Source organism: Nicotiana sylvestris, chromosome 12 (genome assembly GCF_000393655.2).
Source record: "Nicotiana sylvestris chromosome 12, ASM39365v2, whole genome shotgun sequence".
In the NCBI taxonomy this organism is placed as follows: Eukaryota; Viridiplantae; Streptophyta; class Magnoliopsida; order Solanales; family Solanaceae; genus Nicotiana; species Nicotiana sylvestris.
The window spans coordinates 122,876,835-122,899,194 of NC_091068.1; the positions used below are offsets into that span (position 1 = coordinate 122,876,835).

At 38.0% G+C, this 22,360-nt stretch overlaps 1 long non-coding RNA gene across 1 annotated transcript; it reads left to right on the forward strand.

The window, feature by feature from the left end:
- The first annotated feature begins 7,356 nt into the window (after positions 1 to 7,356).
- On the forward strand, positions 7,357 to 9,401 carry LOC104212691 (uncharacterized). The gene is made up of 2 exons (XR_707414.2): positions 7,357 to 7,914; positions 9,152 to 9,401. It is a non-coding gene; the product is annotated as an uncharacterized lncRNA (long non-coding RNA).
- The last annotated feature ends 12,959 nt before the right edge of the window (positions 9,402 to 22,360 follow it).

A 22,360-nucleotide genomic window follows, 5' to 3' on the forward strand; every position in this document is an offset into this window, starting at 1 on the left:
CTGTCTTTCACTTCAGTAAGTGTTAGGCTTACCTAGTCTTAGTGACTAGGTGCCATCACAACATCCTGCGGAGAAAAATTAGGGTCATGACATCTTGGTATTAGAGCTATAGGTTCATAGGTTCTACGAGTCATATGCGAGTTTAGTAGAGTCTTGCAGATCGGTACGGAGACGTTTGTACTTATCTTCGAGAGGCTACAGAACTATTAGGACAGTTTCACTTCTTTCATTCCTATCGTGCGAATTTATTGATCTTAGAGGTTGAGCTTTTATCATTTTATTCCCTCACAGAGGGTGAGGACACAAGCTGTAGTTACTGATGAAGCTTCCCAAGAGCCGGTGTTGCTAGGGGCTAGGGAATAGGCAGAGGCAGAGGCCCAGGAGGAGTATGTGCTACAGCTAGAGCATCAATCAGAGCAGCAGTTGAGGAGCCGCCAGTAGCTACTATTGGGGGACAGGTACCAGAGGCGCCTGTAACCCAGACTTCAGGAGACCTTAGCACAGTTCCTGAGCATGTTTGACATATTAGCTCAGGCGGGGCTCATTTCGATTGCATCAGCCACTTCACATACCGGGGGAGTAGCTCAGACTCCCGCCGCCCGTACTCCAGAGCAGCGAGTCCACATTGGTCAAGTTCCAAGTGTCATGCCGACACAGCCTGTTATTCCAGTTCAGCCCGTGGTAAGGGCAACAATATCTCAGGAGGAATAGCTTAGACTTGCGAGATTCAAGAAGTATCACCCTCCTACTTTCAGTGGTTTGGCTTTAGAGGATGCATATGATTTTCTAGATGAGTGCCACCGTATTCTCCGCACTATGGGTATTGTGGAGACAAGCAGGGTTGCTTTTATTACGTTCCGGCTAAAAGGAGCGGCATATCAATGGTGGAGAACGTACGAGTTGGGTAGCCCGGTCGGTGTAGCTTCACTTTCATGGACTCAATTTTCAGAGATGTTCTTTAGAGAGTTTGTTCCCCATACCATTCCAGATACATGCCACGCGGAGTTTGAGCAGCTGCGACAGGGCATTATGTTAGTGTCAGAGTATGGTGTTAGATTCAGTGATTTGTCCAAACATGCACCTGCTTTGGTTTCTACAGTTAGAGAGCGAGTCTGCAGGTTCATTGAATGGCTCAGTCATGGTATATGATTAGGCATGACTCGGGAGTTGGAGATGGATGTTCTATTCCAGCAGGTGGTAGAAATTGCTCGCAAATTAGAGGGCATGTGGGATCAGGGGAGAGAGGTCAGACATGCTAAGAGACCTCGTAGACCTGGAGGATCTACTAGTCCCTATTTTGGTACGGCATGGTAGAGGTTTTATGGGTCAGTCAGTTCAGTTTTTCACTTCAAGCTTCGCACAGTGTTTCAGATACCCATGAAGCTTAGAGTACCCGCACTGAACAACTTCCATTGCCAGGCCAGTGGAGGGGTTGTTTTGAGTGTGGAGATACCAGCCACATGGTGAGAGATTGTCCCAAACTCTGGACAGATGTGTCACATCGTGGTATTCAGGCCATGCGTTCTGCTCTAGCTGCTGCTATCCCTGCACCGCTAGCTAGGGATGTAGGTCAGGCATGTGGAGGGTTCCCAAAAGGAGGAGGTCCGACCCATTGATATGCTTTTTATGGTGGGGCTGAGGTCGTTGGACCAAATAGTGTTGTTACAGGTATGGTTTCGATTGTTATAGAGGAGCATTAATCTTGTTTCGATTTGGTTCTGCTTATCGGGGTGAGTCCTCTTATCTTGCTTCATATATGGGTGAGTTTCGTGATTTTGTATACTGCTTATGTGTTTATCCTTGTTGGGAGATTCTATAGTGGTAGCCCATGTCTATCGTTTGATTTTATTCATCATTGAGAGCTATGAGACTAGACGTGACTTTATGTTACCCATTATGGTAGTTTTTTTATGTGAATTTTGGGTGGTTGGTTACGATTTGTGATGTAGATGCTCTACCGGCGTGGGGAGTTTGTTATGTGTTGTGATTTTATTCTGCAGAATTAAAATAGTGGAAGGTTTCGATTGTTACGATGTGTATTCTACTTGTGATTCAGAGTTGAGGATGGGATTCTCGCGTTTTCATGTGGTCTGACATGTTTGGATCGGGCTGCATGCCGCGATGAAGTTATATTAGGATGAGATCCTTGTGATTAGTTCATGTGTTTTGATTCTCCCTTGTGGAATTGACTCGTAGTATGGTACAGATAGGGAGTTGTGCCTGTCGAGCTTGTTTGATAGTTCTCTCATGTGTTTCTCTTTGCATATTCAGTCATTTTCGCATTGTGCTTATTGGGTTTTAGCTTGTAAGGTGGGTGCCCAGGTGGCTTTAGAGGTGACTTGTTGATTCGGGTGAATGGTTATGAGATCCTCATGTTTCTTGCATCGTTATTAGTATTGTGAAGGTTCAGGACGAGGTTTTAGCTGAGATGAGGTTATTTATCGGTGCTGCATTTAATTATAGGCAGCTATGGCGGTCAGAGATGTTGTTATGAGCATATGTGTGATGTATTATGTCATGTGGTTGTACCTTGTGGGTGTAGGTATGAGTAGTTGCAGCTGGTTGATGTTGATACCGTGTGTTGATGTGGTAATCGGATCTTTTGGAAATGATCGGATGGTGAGAAATTTGGTTCCAAGGCTCATTAGTGCTGGTGGAAGGAAAAATCTTCAGTTGAGATGGTGTTGTCAGGCTTATGTGGATTGGGGTGACGCGGGGCGAGTATATGTATGGTGAGTGCATTCAGTGATTTGATGACTTCGGAATGGTTCTTGGCACATTCAAGGACGAATGTTTGTTTAAGAAGGGGAGGATGTAATCCGACTGGTCGTTTTGAGAATTAGCGCCCCGTTCGATGGCTTAAGGTCTTGAGAAACTTCGTAGTGTGTATTATGACTTACATGTGTGGTCGAGTTCGGATTTCGGATGATTCGAGATTGATTTGGAAGAATAATTCTTATTTTAGAAGCTTAAGTGAAAGGAGTTGACTAGAGTTTGACTTTTGCATAGACGACTTTGGAATGGTGTTTTGACGATTTCAATAGCTCCGTATGGCGATTTTGCACTTACACGTGTTTCAAGATTTGGATTTGGAGGTCCATAGGTTAATTTGACGCATTTCGGCAAAAATTAGAAAGTTGAAGGCTTGGAAGGTTAAGAGGTTTGACCGGGAGTTGACTTTGGTGATATTGGGCTCGAATTGTGATTCCGAAAGTTGGATTAGCTCCATTATGTCATTTGGGACTTGCATGCAAAATTTGACGTCATTCCGAGTTGATTTGATATGATTCGGCGCGAGTTGTAGAAGTTGAAAGTTCATAAGTTCATTAAGTTCGATTTGATGTGTGATTCGTAGTTTTGATACAGTTTGATGTGATTTGAGGCCTCGAGTAGGTCCGTTTTATATTATGGAACTTGTTGGCATATTTTGATGGGGTCCCGAGGGCCTCGGGTGTGCTCTGGATGGGCTACCGGCCTTTTCCTCCTATTTTGTAATGCAGATTGTTGGTATCTAATTTTCTTCTCTGCGATCGCGAAGGTTCAGTCGTCCACGATCGCGAAGGCTGTTTGGTGACTGGTCCTTTTTCCTTCTACACGTTCGCATGGCTTTGCCCGCAATCGCGTGCGTGTGAGTGTTGCTTCGTCGGGTTTGCATGTTGTCTTACACGTTTGCGTAGTGTCGACCATGTTGGGGAGGCAAAGGCTTTGTCCTTCCCGTTCGCATAGCATGGTCCGCGATCGCGTTGGCTGAGTCATGATGAACCCCGTTCGCATTCCTTTTTCCTCGTTCGCATAGTGCCTTTTTTGGGGGCAGTGATATTTCTTCTTCGCGATCACATTCTTATTTTCGCGATTGCATAGTGCATTTTTGGGCAGTTGATATTTCTTCTTCGCGATCGCATTGTTATTTCCGCGATCGCGATGTGCAAATACCTGGGCAGCAAATATTATTTCCCAAATCGGAAGTTTTGTTCCATTTATCATCTAATGAGCTAGAGACCTCGGATTTGAGCGATTTTTGAGGGGTTCTTCAGGTGTTTGCTCGGGGTAAGTGTTCCTTATCCGAAATTAATTATATTTCATGATTCCATAATTATTTTTATCATTAAATTCGTCAATTGAATGAAAGAAAATGGAAATTTTTGTAAATCTTTCAAAAATATAAAATGAGGATTTGAGGGATGATTTGATAACGGAATTGGATAATTTTAGTATGGTTGGACTCGTATCAGAATGGGTGTTAGGATTTTGTAAATTTTGATAGATTCCGAGGTGCGGGCCTGGAGTTGACTTTTTGGGTTGACCTTTTAGTTTTAATTAAAGATCGAAGCTTTATTATCCGGAATTATTTTCTATGGGTTTTATTTATGATGTTAAGTTATTTGGCTAGATTTGAGCCGTCTGGAAGTTGTTTCACCCGAAAAAGTCATTTTAGAGTATCGATATAGCTTCTTTGAGGTAAGTATCTTGCCTATCTTTGTGTGGGGGAACTACCCCTTAGGGTTTGAGTCATTTGTGCTAATTGTATCATCTGAAGCCGTGTACATGAGGTGACGAGTACATCCGCGGGCTTATTTGTAGGAATTTGACCGTTTTAGGTTATTAGGTTCTTATATTCATTAAAAAATGAAGTTGTCTTATCATGTTAAATTCTCCCTTTACTAAATTCACTCTAACGTGCCTTATTTGGAGTTGATTGATTCATGTTCTACCCTTATTGCCAATAAACTCTTATGTGCCTTAATTGAAGTTATTATTATCTTCTCTGTAATTGCTTAACCTTAATTGAAGTTATTATTATCTCTTACGTAATTACTTAAACTTAATTGATATTTTGTTATCCCTTTCATTGTTCACTTATCCTTATTTGGAATTATTAATTCATGCTATCTCTCGTATCGTCGAGTTATACTTATGTGGAATCATTATTATACATTATCTCTCCCTTTGTTGAGCTATTCTTGTTGAAATCATTATTTCCTATTGTGTCTTTCATTGTGAGCTTGTTCTTCTATTTCCTTGTATTTTGTCGTTCTTGTGTTGATTTACTTGCCGTACTTTTGTGTTATTATTATTATTGTTGTTGTTGTGTTTAGTGTTGTTGAGTATGCGTGGTTATAGTATTGAAATTGTTTTGAGGGAAAGTTGTGGCATGTGGGCACATGTGGTGAAAGGCCTTATATTGTGTCGTTATGTTTTTGGCACACGTGGTATTGTTGAGAGGATTGTCGGGGTATTTGCACGTGAGTTGTCCGTACTTTTGTTACTATTGATATTTGCACATGCAACGTGACAAGACGGGAATATTATTATGCACGTGTGGTAAGACAAGGCAGACATTTATTTTATTGTTAAGAACGTGGCGAGACAAGGTGGGCTATGACGGGGATAATTTATGATGACCTATGATGGCCTGGGGGCATTGTTATTGATGATATTCGTGGGGTGGGGTGCCTACCTTGTGTGAGTTATACGTTGGATATTTTGTGGTGATGGTTTCCTATGTTCCATTCATTGCCTCTACTCTCACTTGTTGACTTGAGTTGTGATATAACACTTGCTCAAGCATACATGTAATTAATCACCCATACCGGTTTAAGAAGATGAATCCTGATGTTATTGACCATTTATATATACTCTCGTTTACTTGCCTTATGTGTGAGAGTTGTCCTATTGGCACGTGAGTTGTCCGTGCGGTCATGAGTCATTGTTATTATTGGTACGTGAGTTGTTCTGCGGATATGAGATACTGTCACTCCCTCGGCATGTGAGTCGTCCGTGTGATTATGAATTGTAATGTGGGCACAAGATGACAAATGATTAGGATTCATGAATTGGGACCCATGAAATGTGACTATGAGGCAAAGCACATCGGGGAAAATCTTTGAACAAATATTGTGTGGAAGTGGTTACTCTTATTGAGTTGTTACTTGTTTTCTCTACTTGGTTTCACCGGACTTAAACTTCGTTCAGCTTACTTCATGGAATTGCTACCTATTGCTAGTTGTTGTTTCTAGTGTCCTATTGCGAGTATAGCTTTGTTTTCTTTACCATGCTTAGTTTTATAATGACATTGTTTCCCTATTAGTTTCACATTCATACTTGTACAGGTTGTTAAGTCTAGTAGGTGTCTTGACTGTTCCTCGTCACTACTCCACCAAGGTTAGTCTTCATACTTGCTGGGTACCGCTGTAGTGTACTCATGCTATTCTTTCTGCACATTTTTGTGTAGATCTAGGTACTTCGGAGTTGGTTGATCACTAGCTAGATGTCCGGGTTTTGCTGTGGAGACTCAAGGTATACCCGTCGTCGCATTTGCAGACCTCAGAGTCACCTTCTGATTTTTGTACTTGTACTGTCTATTTCTATTCCGGAACAGTTGTATTTAGAAGATTTATCCAGTAAACTCAGTAGATCTTATGACTTGTACTACCGGTTTTGGGTATTATATTGCACTCGGGATTATTGGTTTACTATAGAAATTTCTGTTTCATGCTTAATAGTTGTTTGTGGTTAAATTCTGTCTTTTAGTTCAGTAAGTGTTAGGCTTACCTAGTCTTAGTGACTAGGTGCCATCACGACATCCTACGAAGGAAAATTGGGGTCGTGACGTCTCCCCAATGTTGACATCCAATTTTGTCCTTCCTTTCTTCCAAATTATTTCTTTAAGCTTCTAATATCACTAATAATATAAGGTAGTTATTCTACCATTTATTGTAGCATAAATTATGCCTGTTTGTTATCATTCAAACTTATTATTATTATTATTATTATTATTATTATTATTATTATTTGGCATTCTAATTATAACTTTTATTGTCTTTTGCGAAAAGCATATCATTTCTTTCATTCAACCAAATAGTAATATTTTCCCTAATCCTACCGTTTATATATATTTGCTCTAACGACATTATAAATTTTACTTAACAATTAGTCTACTATTTTTCTACAAATGCTAATAATTTTATTAAGGCATATTTACACCTTATTATATGATGTAAGTAATAGGATATTTTGGAATAAATTAGAAACTCAAAAAATAAAATTTAAAGATGGGAGAACATCATTTTATTTTGGCCTACTCATAAGCCCAAGTTTTCAATTCAGCAACCCAAAGATTGTCCTAATCAGCCCCATTTGAACCGAGCCCCAAAATGAAGGCCCAATTCGGCCAAAAGCCATCTCCAAAATCAGCCCTCTAACTTTAGCCCAACTGTAGAATACTCTAGAATCCCATGAAAACTACATCGTTTTGATAAATATGCCAGACTTAATCTTAGCTGTTGAAACTCTTAATCCAATGGTTGGAACTTGTTACTTCACTCTCTCTCCCTCTTCTCTTAACTTTACTTTAACAGAAGAGACTCACCAAAAATGGTGAATTTCAAATCCCACCTAGAAATTAAGCCCTAGATTTTTCATTATAAATAATATTCCCTCCCGTTTTAATTTATATGAACCTATTTTCTTTTTAGTTTATGCCAAAAAGAATGACCCCTTTCATTATTTGAAAACAATTTACCTTTACACAATAATTTATAGCTACACAAAATATATGTGACTCATTTTACACCACAAGATTAAAAATCTTTTCTATTTTCTTAAACTTCATGCCCAGTCAAATGGGTTCACATTTGAGGAGGAGGAGAAAAAAAAACTTGAATCCCCTCCTTTAACCGTAAGCTTCAGCCGCCATCTCTTAGAAGCTTACTGTTTTCACTACCCTAAACAATTTCTCTAAAATCTAATGTTCTCATTTTGCAACCTTTCATTTTCTATTTGGTTCTCTTTTAGCCATAGCAGATCCCTTAATTTGCTCGCTTCAACGTTCATAGTTGTTTGAAGAAGCGAGTTCGAGGTCGGAGTTCAATAGTATATCTAAGATTTGCGCCTCGGTTCGCTGCCCGCAAAAAGGTCCGTAATTTTCAATCTTTTTTTTCCCTTGTTACTGTTTTAGGTTCATAATAAATGTTGGTTTGAAGACATGCAATTATTTACTGCATAGAAATCGCGACATAGGTGTTGTTTATGTAATAATCTTGTGTATTAAAGCTCATTTGTGTTTTACTTGTGCCATTTAAACAAGAATGATATATTTGGATCAATATGTGATGTTTCAGTTATTAGGTAATTTATTAAGCAATTAGGATTAACCACAGCTTTCCTACTTTAATATTATGCAATAGAAGTATTTTGTCTTAATGTCGATTAAGAAGTGAAGTTGCATTCTGTCTTGTGGGCATACTATAAGTTGCCTTCTTAACTGAAATTGAGATTAAAATTCAATAAGAGTTTGGTATTAAAGCTTACTTGAAATCCTATACTAGGCTTCTTTCCATGTTTAAAGATGATCCAAGTATTATTTTAGTAGCTTCTTTACAACTAAATAGCTTAAAATTTGTATTCAGGAGTTTTGCTTCGATTCTCTTGGCTATATGTGATAGAGACATCTATAGAATAAAATGATTAACCAGAAGTCATGACCCAAGATTAATGCTTTATTAGAAAACATGACTATAGGAAAATTTCTTATTCTTTTATATTTGAATATATTCCATGAACATGATAGTACATAATCTCATATCTTATTTATGATGTCTCAGAGTATTTTGACAGTAAAGATATCTTGTTCATTATAGTTAATTATAGGTGATCTAAAATCTATTTTAAACAAGTTTCTTATGATATTCTTAGATCTTGGGAAAAGTGAAAGACACATGTTTATGCAATAACGTAGTTAGACATATCCCAATGGCTAGTTAAACATATGTATTAAGCACCCTCTTTAGGACTTGATATCATTCTGTATGCACTTAAGGTGATATAACTCTTAAAAACAAGTCAGTAGTCATGATAGCATATGCCTATGATGTCTTAAGCATGAATGATAAAAGTAAAATTTGTTGACCCATGTTTGTTGAACAACAGTATAGTTTTTGCTATTGTCCTCTCTTCTAGAACTTTAAATATCAAGTTTAATTTCTGTTAATAGTCTTAAGGAAGTATTTAGAGTACTACTTTAAAAATAGAATTTCTTGGATGCATTCTATTGTCCCGAGTTTCCTGGAACATTTCAGGTTCAAGAGATAATGTTATATTAAGTTTTCTTTTCTAATTTTATTTTTTCTTTCTTTACATGTAAACTTTGAAGCAAATGGAGTCTTAATTCGAGACTCTTGCAATGAAGTCTCATAGTGAGGCTCGACGCTACCACCACTGCCATCTTATAGAATCATCACATATCATCTTCCTTAGGAGTGTCGGGCATCAAGAAAAACAAGCCAAATGCTTGGGGATGTTTATGCCATCCTTTTCTTTTATTATCTATTGTATCTAATCTTTTATGATTTTGATTCATTTATTTGTTTGGTTTGCATCTCAACTGTGGATTTAATCATCTAGGTTCTCTATTCTCTAGTATTTATATAATCTCCGGGCATTTAACATCACTAATGTTTAACCAAAAAATAGAATTTTAGTCAAAGCTAGAATTTAGAAGAACGCAATATGTAGAAGAAAGTAATTTGGGGTAACCAGAGTGTAATCAGGAGAAAAACAAGTGAATCAAAGTATATTCCAATTGTATCTTGTGTTTACAAGTGACCAGATACCTCCCTTTTATAGGTATCTTGAAGATATGTGTTTCCCCAAATCATAATGAGGCTATTATGAATAATTAAAGACATTAAATGCTACGTTACACAATCATTGTAATCAATACAAATTCTCTAACGTATCCAGTATTTAATGCCTGTCGAATTCCGTATCTGCGCTCTTTATTATGGTCAGATCCCTTCCTTTCGATAAATGACTTAAATAGGTACGGGCGTTGAATCCTTCGAATGTCCTCCCATGCCTCTTCCTTTGCCTTTGCTCGTTTCTATTGCTGCCCGTGCCTTTTGACTAATTATAATTCTTTAACTATTTGACCAGTCCACGTGTCTCAACATGTCACTTACATATATAAATGCAATTTTTCCCAATACAGATAGTCCCCCACTTTCCATTTATTCATCAATTGAATATTTGGGAAGTGGATTTCATTAAAACGAGAATTTTTGTCACCATTAATGCTATGACAAAATTGACGCTTCAATTGTCACTTTCATTTAATATTCCGTACACGTATCGATTTTCCATTGGCTCTGCAGTTTTTGCAGCCTTTTTCAAGGTTTTTACGGTTCCACTATTAATGAAGTGTCAGTTATCATAATTATGGTCTTTTAACCTCCGCACTTTTGCCTTTGGCGGTTGCTTATCGGTATAAATATAACTTTTTCCCTTGTCTTTTATCACATAAAGCTTATTGAACAATTATTTCTCCAAATCTCTGTTTATTTGTTCCTTAAATCATTCTTCTTTGATATGTCTTCTCTGAGCCCTAACCCTGAGAGAATTTCCATTACTGACTCCTTCCCCAATGCCCCTGTTAGGCACAGAAGGGGAGGTAGACTTCGTAATTTAGGATCTACTCGAGGTGGTTCGTCTATGCCTTCTTCTGGTTCTGGTCCTTCCTCTAGAACCAGAGGTTCCCTTTCTCACAAATCTTCTTTCAGGGGTAAAGATCATTCTGAACCTTTACGCGAACCTTTAGTAGATGAGATAGTCCCTTCAGAATTGTCTTTTTACCATGACAAGGAATCTCTTAGAAACTAGGTTTCCGCATTAGATCGTGTCGATGCTTACCCCACTCAAATTACAGAGGTTTTGACTCATATGGTTCGTAAGGAATGTCATTGGAGTAATGATTTTCCCATTATTATCCCTAATCCAAATCAGAGAATTACTTCTTATTTAATTGGGTTCTCTTTTGTTTACACTTACCCTTTTACTTTAGGGTTTAGACCAGCAATCGACCCAGTCATTCTTGAATTTTGCCGTTTCTTCAATGTCTGCTTGGGTCAAATTAGCCTAATCATATGGAGGGTTGTTGCCTGTTTAAGGCATTTAGCCACTAAAGCCGAGCTCCTTTTACTTTCTCTCACTTGATTCATCTTTATTCACCTAGGCTTTTTCGCAATGGTGTTTTTACATTAGTAGCCAGGAGTAAGAGGGTTTTGGTAAGCCTTGAGGATGACGAGGATCGTGGCTGGTATGCCCGATTTGTTGCTGCCCCCACTGTTGGTTTAGTGGGTGAAGATAATATTCCCTTCCCCGAGAAGTGGAATTTTGCACGTAGGTCTTTTATCCCTCTCGTACCTTCTTCTTTCAAGTTTATTAGTTTTTCTAATTTTACCCCCCTTGTTTTTTAGCAACCATGGGAGTTGTGGGGGATGTTCCCAATTTCCGTGGTTGGGTAGATAAATTACTGAAGATCGCACCAACGGATGGTAGATCTTGGAAAACACTTTCTAACCGCTTTGGTTAGAAGGTAAAGACTCATGGTAAGAGTTCACATTTTGTTCTTTTCGTGCCTATATTCTCCTTTATTGTTTTAACTTTTATCCTTCTTTTTGTCAGGATTTGCTATTCGAGGGGTTACTGCTGAAGCAGTTGCAACCTCTCATGTCTCTCTGGGAACCCGTACTCCTTCGGGAACCCGTATCTCTTTAGAAAGAGCCCGAGAAATAGTCCTAGGTTCCTCTTCTGCGAAAAGGAAGGCTGTTGAAGAGGAAAATTTTGAAGAAGAGGAAAATGAGAGTTCCCTGGTAACGAGGCCACGGGTTAGGAGACGCATCGTTTCCGATGACGAAGCTGAAGTTTTGGTTTCTCTTACCGAACCTGTTGAAACCCCAATAATAATTCCTGATGATGACGTCACTCCCCACAATACTCGTGAGTCTATTGACCAACTTTTCGTCAGTGGATTTGGTCGTGAAGATGTCGGGCTTGTTTTAGACGAAGTACCTTTATCGTCTTTTTCATTACCCGTGCCTGTGATTCCTTCTTTACCGGCCCCAGCTATTTCTGTTCCTTCTTCTACTGCTCTTACCTCTTCTCCGGCTCCTCCTTTGACTATTCCCCCTCCTATCGTTCATCATACTGAAACGGGCTCTTCAAGTAGAAGTGCCGCTATGAGGCGGGTAATTATTGAAGTTCCTGCTGAGAACAGCCTTTTGAGAAAGTCAGGTCAGGCGGATGTATGGCTGGAGCCTCTTATTGGCCCAATTGAAAAAGCAAAGCTGGAGAGCCACAGTTCCCTGACTTTAATGAATGATATCGTGCATACCACTCTGAAGGTATTTTTCTTCTCTCCCTTTCTTACTTTGCAAAATTTTTCATCTTTGATATTCTTATTTCTTCTCTTTTTTAGGCCAATCTTATCCGCACAGAATTGATGAAAAGAATTTCTCCTTTGGAGAAGATAGCACGCGACTCTCAATTGGAAGCAACCAATTGGAAAGGGCAATTTGAGAGTGCACAGCTTGATATAGAGAACTTACAAGAGAGCAAGAATACCTTAGAGCAGTGAGTACGGGATTTAACTTCAGAATTGGCGGTTACAAAAGCCTCTTCAAACCAAGCAGAAAAATAAAAAGAGCATCTCGAGTCCTCCTTCTCAGAGCAACTATCTAAAGCTAGTGAAGAGATCAGAGAATTAAAGGCTCTTTTAAACTAAAAGGAAGTTTACGCTGGGGAGCTTGTACAAAATTTGATACCTCAGAATCTCTGCTGATAAGGTGCGTGCTTTAGAATGCTCCCACGCCTCTCTTCAAGCTTCCTACTACTCCGCCTTGGATGAAAATGAAGAGATAGAAAATGAGATCGCTGCTTGGGAAAAGGATTATGAGATCCTTGAAGAAAAATCTACTGTTGAGGCAAGTTGGGTATTTTTGAATTCCCGTCGTGATACCCTACTTGAAGCTGGCCAAGAAAACTTCAACCTGGAGTTGGAGTTAGCTAAAATCAACGAAACCATTGAAAAGGCTTAACAAACTCAGGACTTCCCTTCTCCCGTGGATGAAGTTCCCGTGGCTGAAGCTCTCATGAATGTTGAAGCTAATACGGGTATCCCGATTATTTCAAGCCCGATTGAGTCTGTTGCTGCAAGCCAAGTTGAAACCGCGCCTGCTGATGCACCTGCCCAAATTGAGCCTGTTGCTATTGACGTTCCTTCCCCGATACCACAAACTTCTCAGTGACCGTTTTTAATCATTCAAATGATTTTGTTTTTGTTTTGATTTTGGAAAATTGTAATCAAACCCTTAGCTTCATTTGAGGGTTGATTTTGGAAACGCCAGTCCCAAGTCTTTTTATGGGGCAATCTAAACAATTTCGTAGTTTTATGACTAAGTTCGAACTTAGTCTTAGATTTATTTTTTACATATTAAGAAGTTTTTCATGTTATTATCTTAAACTTCTGTTTGCTTTATTCTCGTCTTTATTTTTAAGGACTTACAGAATAATTTGCATTTTTGTTTTCCGAAAATGCTTCTGTTAACCTCATGATTAATTTAAATATGAGTTTTATAAAAAAGGGCCCTTTTATATTCCGACACTTAATGAAGAAGACGTCTCAACTTTATAATGGTGTTATCATACGATAAAAGAAATAGGAATACACATGTTTCTCTGAAATAACTTTGACAAGTTTTTATTTTTGAACCTTGTCTAGTTCCGAACAAAATTTTACATGTATTTGAATTACATCTATAACTTTCTCGTAACTGTTTTTCTTGTAACAGATTTAAAAGAAGAATAATAGACACGGGGTTTTTCCTTATAACCCGTTTCAGTACATAGCCTTTACCCTAACTATAGTGAGATTTTTCTTTGGCCTTAGCTCGTGACTTTATGACTTTTACTCTGCACTTGACTCTTTCAGGCTTGATTTTTCCTTAATCTTCTTTGCCTTCTTTATACACATGTCCGTGTATATTATGTAGTCCCCCAAGTGTTTGAGTGTTGAAGTATGAAGCCTCGAGCACTTGATAGTTTCTCTCATTTGGTCATTTTCCTGACAAGGAAAAACATACGGGACTCGGAGGGACGATTATAGATGAAGACTGCATAACCCATTTGCATTTCTATCAGAATAATTGTAACCTTAGGCCAGGAATTTTAGGTTACTCCATGTGCCTTACAGGTCATGACTCATCATTTAGTACAAGTTAGCTTTTTGCCTATCATCTAAAATCGTTAGTAAAATTTTAACAATTCAAAAATGAAATTTAAAATGGTTATACCTGACCGTGGGTTTTCTTTAGAAATAATATCTCTTTAAATGAACAGCATTCCAATGCGAAGGTAGTATCTTGCCATCCATTGTTTCCAGTTCATATGCCCCCTTTCCTGCAACATCACGCACTCTGTAGGGTCCTTCCCATGTTAGACTTAATTTCCCTGTGTTAGCTACCTTTGTAGACTGAAAAACCTTTTAAGCACGAAGTCCCTAATTTTGAAGAACCTGAGGCGTGCTTTTCTATTGCAGTATCGTTCTATGACTTGCTTTTGTGCTGCCATTCGTATTAAAGCAGCTTCTCTCCACCCCTTGAGTAAATTTAGGTTGACCCGCATCTCCTCGTCATTAGATTCTTGTGTCGCATGTGTGAACCGTGTACTTGGTTCCCCTATCTCAACTGGAATTAAAGCCTCAGCTCCATAAACCAATGAGAACGGTGTTTCTCCTGTACTTGTTTTTGCAGTTGTGCGATATGCCCATAAAACTCCAGGTAACACTTCAGGCCAGTTTCTTTTTGATTCCTCTAGTCGTTTCTTTAAATTGTTGATAATGACTTTGTTCGTTGATTCTGCCTGTCCATTACCCACCAGATGATAGGGTGTTGACGTAATCCTTTTAATTTGCCAGCTTTGAAAAAATTTCGTGATCTGAGCTCCAATAAACTGAGGACCATTATCACATACGATCTCCTTTGGTACACCGAATCGACACATGATATTCCGCCAAATAAAGTCTCTGACTTCCTTTTCTCGCACCTGTTTGAATGCATCTGCCTCTACCCATTTAGTAAAATAATCAGTGAGAACAAGCAAAAACTTTACCTGTCCTTTTTCTTGCGGTAATGGACCTACGATATCCATTCCCCATTTTATAAATGGACATGGCGCAATGACCGGATGTAATAATTCCGCAGGTCTATGCATATTGTTACCGTACCTCTGGCATTTATCACATTTGACCACAAAACTTTCTGCCACATCTTCCATTTTAGGCCAGTAATAACCTGCCCTAATTAAGGTTCTTACTAGTGATCTTCCACCTGCGTGATTCCCGCAATGACTCTCGTGTATTTCTCTCATTACATACTCTATTTGCGAAGGTCCAAGGCATCTTGCTAAGGGACCACCAAATATTTTACGATATAGATTGCCTTGTTTTAAACAGTACCGAGCGGCCTGTCTTCGAAGCGCATAAGCCTTTTTCTTGTCATCAGGGACGGTTCCATACTGCAAAAAAGCAACAATTTCATTCCTCCAATCCCAGGTTAAGTTATTAAAATTTACCTCATTCACATCAGGATCAAGAAATGAATGAAATAAATGTATCACTGAGGCATTTGCATCGTTTGCCACGTCAGCCGCAGATGCGAGATTAGCTAGGGCGTCTGCTTCAAGATTTTCGTCCCTGGGTATTTGTCTAACTTTCCAATCTTGAAATTGTTTTATCAATTCCCGTACCTTTTCCAAGTACTGCTGCATCCTTGCTTCCCTGGCTGTATAAGTCCCTAGCATTTGATTAACTACGAGTTGTGAATCACTCTTGATTATAATCTGATTTATGCCAAGTTCCCGTGCCTGTTCTAAACTTGCAATCATAGCCTCATATTCTGCCTCATTGTTAGTTATGGAATGACATTTAATAGCTTGCCGAATGGTTTCACCCGTAGGTGGTACCAATACGACCCCCAAACCTGCTTCTCTCACTTTAGATGAGCCATCAGTGAATAAAGTCCAAGTTCCTGGGTTAGCTCCATTGAACACCTGTAATTCTTTTTCTGCTTCTAACTGTATTCCCTGACTAAAATTAGCCACGAAATCAGCTAATACTTGTGATTTTATAGCAGTTCTAGGTTGGTATGCAATTTCGTATTCACTTAACTCTATTGCCCACTTAGCTAACCTACCTGATAACTCATGCTTATGTAATACGTTACGTAAAGGGTAGATAGTTACCACAACGATAGGATGACACTGAAAGTAAGGTCTTAACTTTATAGATGCCATGATTAACGCAAGTGCAAGTTTTTCTAACTGAGGATACCTCGTCTCTGTATCTAACAAAGATTTACTTACGTAATAGATAGGTAATTATTTACCTTGCTCTTCTCGGACCAAAACAACACTTACTGCCACTTCCGTAACAGTAAGGTAGAGGAGTAGCTTTTCCCCAGCTTTTGGTTTTGCCAACAAAGGTGGATTTGATAAGTACGTTTTCAAATTCCTAAGTGCTTGTTGACATTCCTCATTCCATTCAAAATGATCCTGCTTCTTAAGGGCTGAGAAGAATTTAAAACACTTCTCTGATGATTTAGAGATGAATCTTCCCAAGGCCGCAAATCTCCATGTTAATCTTTGAACTTCTTTCTTGTTTGAAAGTATGTCAAGGATTTCCTCAATGGCTTTAATCTGTGCAGGATTTACTTCAATTCCACGGTTAGAAACAAGAAAATCCAAAAATTTGCCTGATGCAACGCCAAATGCACATTTTTCGGGATTTAACTTCATATTAAATTTGCGCAAAATTGAAAATATGTCAGATAAGTGTGATATGTGATTTTTTGAGTACTGAGTTTTAACAAGCATATCATCTATATATACCTCCATAGTCTTTCCTAAATATTTCTGAAACATTTTGGTAACTAACCTCTGATACGTTGCACCTGCATTCTTTAGACCAAAGGACATTACTTTATAATAGTAAGTCCCCCTGTATGTTATGAATGAAGTTTTTTCTTCATCTCCCGGATCCATTTTAATCTGATTATAACCTGAATAAGAATCTAAAAAACTTAATAATTCGTGACCTGCAGTTGCATCAATCAATTGATCTATGTGTGGTAGTGGAAAAGAATCTTTAGGGCAGGCTTTGTTAAGATCTGTATAATCTACACAAACTCGCCACTTACCGTTTTTCTTTGGAACCACAACAGTATTGACTAACCAGTTAGGATACTTTACCTCTCGAATGGAACTAATTTTTAGCAATTTTTGGACTTTTTCTTGAATCACCTGATTCTTAAAAGTTCCTTTCTTTCTTTTCTTTTGCTTCATAGGAGGATATGACGGATCTTCATTTAGTTTATGAGTCGTCACCTCCGGTGGTATTCCTGTCATGTCGGAGTGGGACCAAGCAAAGCAGTCCATGTTAGTTTTCAAAAATTCAATTAACTTACCTTTCATTCCTTGGTCAAGATTAGCTCCGACATAGACTTTTTTATCAGGCCATTGAGCGAATAACACGACAGGTTCTAATTCCTCTATCGTTGTTTTGATATTTTCATTCTCTTCTGGTTCTTGAATGGTATCAGGCCTTGAGTCTACATCTGTTCGCCCTTGTTCAGTTGAGGTTTGTGTTGTGATGTCCTCAACTGCCTTCTGTGATTGCTATTTGCCTTCACTTCTCGTGCTTGTATCTGCAACGGAGTTAATAGCCCTGGATGTATGTTGATCTCCGCGAATTTGACAGATTTCCCATGGCGATGGAAATTTGATAACTTGATGCAAGGTTGAAGGAACAACATCCATTTCATAGATCCATGGTCTCCCCAGAATCATGTTATAAGCCATCTCCATGTCTACTACCTGGAACTTTGTATCTTTAACGACCCCTTCAGCAAAAGTGGTAAGTGTTACCTCTCCTTTCGTGACGACACTGGAATTATTAAATCCAGATAGAGTATGTGCCTTTGGTATTACTCTATCTTCAGCTTGCATCTCACGTAGCACTTTTAGCAAAATAATGTTCACGGAACTACCTGGATCAATCAAAACTCGTTTCACATTAGTATCATGCTCAATTAAAGATATTACTAGTGCATCGTTATGAGGGGTTAATACGCCATCTGTATCTGTATCATTGAATGTAATATTGCCTTCTTTTAAAACATGTCGCACCCGTTTCCCTTGGGTAATAGTTACTTTGGAAGTTTTGTTAGCTGCAGTATATGACAAACCATTGATGTCTTCACCCCCACTTATAACGTTAACAGTTCCTTTGGGAGAAGGTGGTTTAAGAGGCTCATGCCTGTTCTTCATGTAAGCTTGCTTGCCTTTCTCGCTGAACAACTCAGTAAGATATCCTTGTATTAATAAATGATCAACTTCACTTTGTAAAAATCTACAATCTGTTGTTTTATGCTCGTGGTCATTATGGAACTCGCACCAATGGTCAGGGTTGCGCCTGTTTGGATTCGATCTCATTTCCTTTGGCCATCGAACCTTATCTCCCATGCTTTTCAAAACAGCTACGAGCTCGTAGGTGCTGACGTTGAAGTTGTAACCTCCTAATCTCGCTTGTAAATTTCTATCATCATCCCGTGACTCATAGTTTTTTCGCTCGCTCCTAAATCTTGATGAAGAACCTGATTCTCTGTTTCTTGATCTGTGATCGTTCCTTTGATTATCCTGTTTTGACCGTGAGTCTTTTCCCGCAGGTCCCATATAGGGCTCGTACCTGTTTTTACCGGATCTTTTTTCGGTCTCTGCACATCTTGAATGTGTACTTTCTTCTTTTTGAGATCGTGGAACAGTATCTTCCTCAATCCTCAACTTCGTGCTATACCTATTATAAACATCATTCTACGTTGTAGCTGGGAATTCTCGAAGGCTTTCCTTGAGTCTCCTCGTAGCTTCCTAGCTTTTTTCATTCAAATTGCTTGTAAAAGCTATAACTGCCCAGTTATCAGGTACACGCGGCAATGTCATACTTTCACGTTGAAATCTGTCCACGAATTCTCTAAGCAATTCTGAATCTCCTTGCTTGATTTTGAAAATATCCTCCATTCTTTTTTTCACTTTTTGGGCTCTCGAGTGTGCTTTGATGAAAGAATCTGCAAGCTCAGCAAAAGAATTTATAGAATTTTCAGGTAAAAGGGAATACCATGTTAGTGCTCCTTTGGTGAGTGTTTCACCAAATTTCTTGACTAATACCGATTCAATCTCCTGCTTAGTCAAATCATTGCCTTTTACGCCCGTTGTGAATGCAGTCACGTGGTCTTGTGGGTCTGTTGTTCCATCATACTTTGGAATATCAGGCATTTTGAACTTTTTTGGAATTGGGAGTGGGGCAGCTCTTGGCTTCCAGGGTTGTTGCGAATATCTGTCCATGTCTACCCCTTTGATTATGGGCGGCACCCCGGGTATCTGCTCTATGCGTTCACTTTGCTCCTTGAGCTATTTCTGCAAGGTTAGTACTAAATTTTGTAAATCAGAATTAATTACATTACCTGGTTCTCTCCCCTGCGATTTACTGGGAGTTCCACCACTGCCTGAGTTAACAAGCCCGGAACGAGGGTTTTCTATAGTGTTATTATTTTGAGTAGGTGTGGGTGTTGCAACAGGTAACTGGTTAACAAGCGCCTCAACAACTTTGTTGACCTGAGCAGTAATTAATTTCTGTAAAGCTTCATCAACAGCTTCAGCATTTTCAAATTGAGCATACTCGTTTATTTGAGATCCATCAGGAGTACCCTCACGAGATTGCCGTGGAGAGTCCTGCGGAGTAGGAACTTGAATGTTAATATTCTGCGGACCTCCCTGACTTTGTTGGTTCTCTTGGTTTCGTGGGGTGTTGTCATTGTTATTCGACATAATTGATGCAATAAGGAAGGTCAAGTGAAAAGAAAATAGATTATCAGATTCCCGGTAACGGAACCAATTTGTTAAACCAAAAAATAGAATTTTAGTTAAAGCTAGAATTTAGAAGAACGCGGGTTACTGATAATCAAAAGAATATATAGAAGAAAGTAATTTGGGGTAACCAGAGTGTAATCAGGAGAAAAACAAGTGAATCAAAGTATATTCCAATTGTATCTTGTGTTTACAAGTGACCAGATACCTTCCTTTTATAGGTATCTTGAAGATATGTGTTTTCCCCAAATCATAATGAGGCTATTATGAATAATTAAAGACATTAAATGCTACGTTACATAATTATTGTAATCAATACAAATTCTCTAACGTATCCAGTATTTAATGCCTATCGAATTCCGTATCTGCGCTCTTTATTATGGTCAGATCCCTTCCTTTCGATAAATGACTTAAATAGGTACGGGTGCTGAATCCTTCGAATGTCCTCCCGTGCCTCTTCCTTTGCCTTTGCTCGTTTCTATTGCTGCCCGTGCCTCTTGACTAATTATAATTCTTTGACTATTTGACCAGTCCACATGTCTCAACATGTCACTTACATATATAAATGCAATTTTTCTCAATACAACTAATTTAGTAACATTTTTCTTCCATTTACCATTGGCAAAAATATTTTCTACTAAGCGTAATGCCTATACCTTTAACATTTTTAAAAGAAGTCAATTTAGTAAAATGACTGAAAACTTTTCATCAAAGCCAATTTCTTATATCGTTAGGTTGAAGTTTTTGAACCAAGAAATTTATTTCCAGCCAAGTATTTTCTTAATGAGGATTGCTTTTCTTTAAACTATGTTTAACGTAGGAACACATTTAACGTAGGAACATTTTTCCCTTTAGCTTGTTACTTTAAGAATGATTTTTGAGCTATTGATTTATTCAAGTCAAAACTGACTCTTAAACCCATTACCCCTTTGAAATGTTTTAATGAACATAATGTTTCTTTAAAAGTTAGTTTCATCTTTTCAAAGTTTCAATATTTTCCTTCAAAATTATTTCGTGTCATAAGGAGTTTATAAATTGGTCTATTTTGAACCAAATTCTAGGCTCAAAATGATTTTCAATTTTTGAGTATTTTTTTTTAAAATAAAGAATTAGTCACTGTCTCCTTATTATGTTGTCCCTAATTTAATTTAGTTAATCATTCTCCCTTCAAATAATTTTTCTAAGCAACAGAGTTTTCAATTAATTAACCTAAGTTTGGCCGGTTAACCGTAATTAGCGGATCATATAGGGTGCTTTTACAACCTTCCCTATAGGATTAATTAGAACTTTACCCATAATCTATGTTAAGCAGACCATAAAATAGAGTTAGCTTTAAGCATTACTTAGTTAAAAATTGGTGTCCTAATTCACCCTTAATCAATTAGGTGGCGACTCTCTTAGTTAATTAAACTTTAGAATTATCGATATGTTATACTCTAGTTTGACCCATGTTAAAATGAGGTATAACAGCTTGACGACTCTGCTGGGGATTCTAGGTTCTAAACCTTAACAAACTTAGGTTAATAATAAAAATTAATTTGTGTTTTTTATTGTTATAATACTTATTTGAATTGCCTTTATATGATAAACTATATTTTATGAATTGTTTATTTGTTCTTATTGCTTTATACAAATTATCATTCCGTTTCACTTCCTCCACTTCTGAAAAATTCACACAAAGCACACACCTAGCAGTTACGTGGTTTGCGGCCGTGCACTTTTAAAAAAAAATACCTTTTAGAGGAAAGTTCGTGGGTAAGTCGATCAGCAGTGCAATCAACAGCCAAGGGTTTTCCACTCTCAAGTTGTCTGCTTGGGAGAAGACCAGTCTAGAAAAACCCACTCTAGTCCGCCTAGGATAGAGCTAAACCAAATCCCTTTTAAGAGCATGCATCATTTTAACGTTAAGTGATTTAATACCTGAGGTGTATTAAATCCATTAGTTAACCTTACCTAAATGTCCAAGTAGGTTTTCAACCCCAAGTGACACCTTATCACGTATATGTGCATTATTTGAAGGGTGAACATGCCAATTATGTAGACCATTTGCGCTAAATTGATTAAATCCTAATTAAAGGAGCATGGCCAACTTTTTATATGTATGAAAATTTTCAAACGAGAAGTTTAGACAAAATATATTTTCTTATACTTTTTTTTCATGAAAAAATACTTTCTTTTGACCAAAAAGAAGAAGTTTAAGCAATTATACTTTATCATTTATTTGCTTTTCAAAAAATAGAATTATTTAATTAATTTACATCAATGGGATGATACATAATGACATATTTATCTTTTAAATACATGTTAGGCCTACCTCTGGCACAAAGAGGTCCCTTACATATTAGGACGCGCAATTATTTGTTTACTTTGAAATTTGTAACATGCTTGCTTGCTTATTCGCTTACTTGCTATGTTGCTTACTTGACTTTATTATTTTTACTAACATCATTTGTTGTTTTTCAGAAGGAAAAAGAATAGACTATCCAACTCGCTAATATTATTATATATACTTTATTTGTTCATATATTTTTGTTACTTATTGTTATATCATCTTTTCGAATTAATAATAATAATAATAATCACCAATCATTCCGCACTTTGCGCTCTTTAA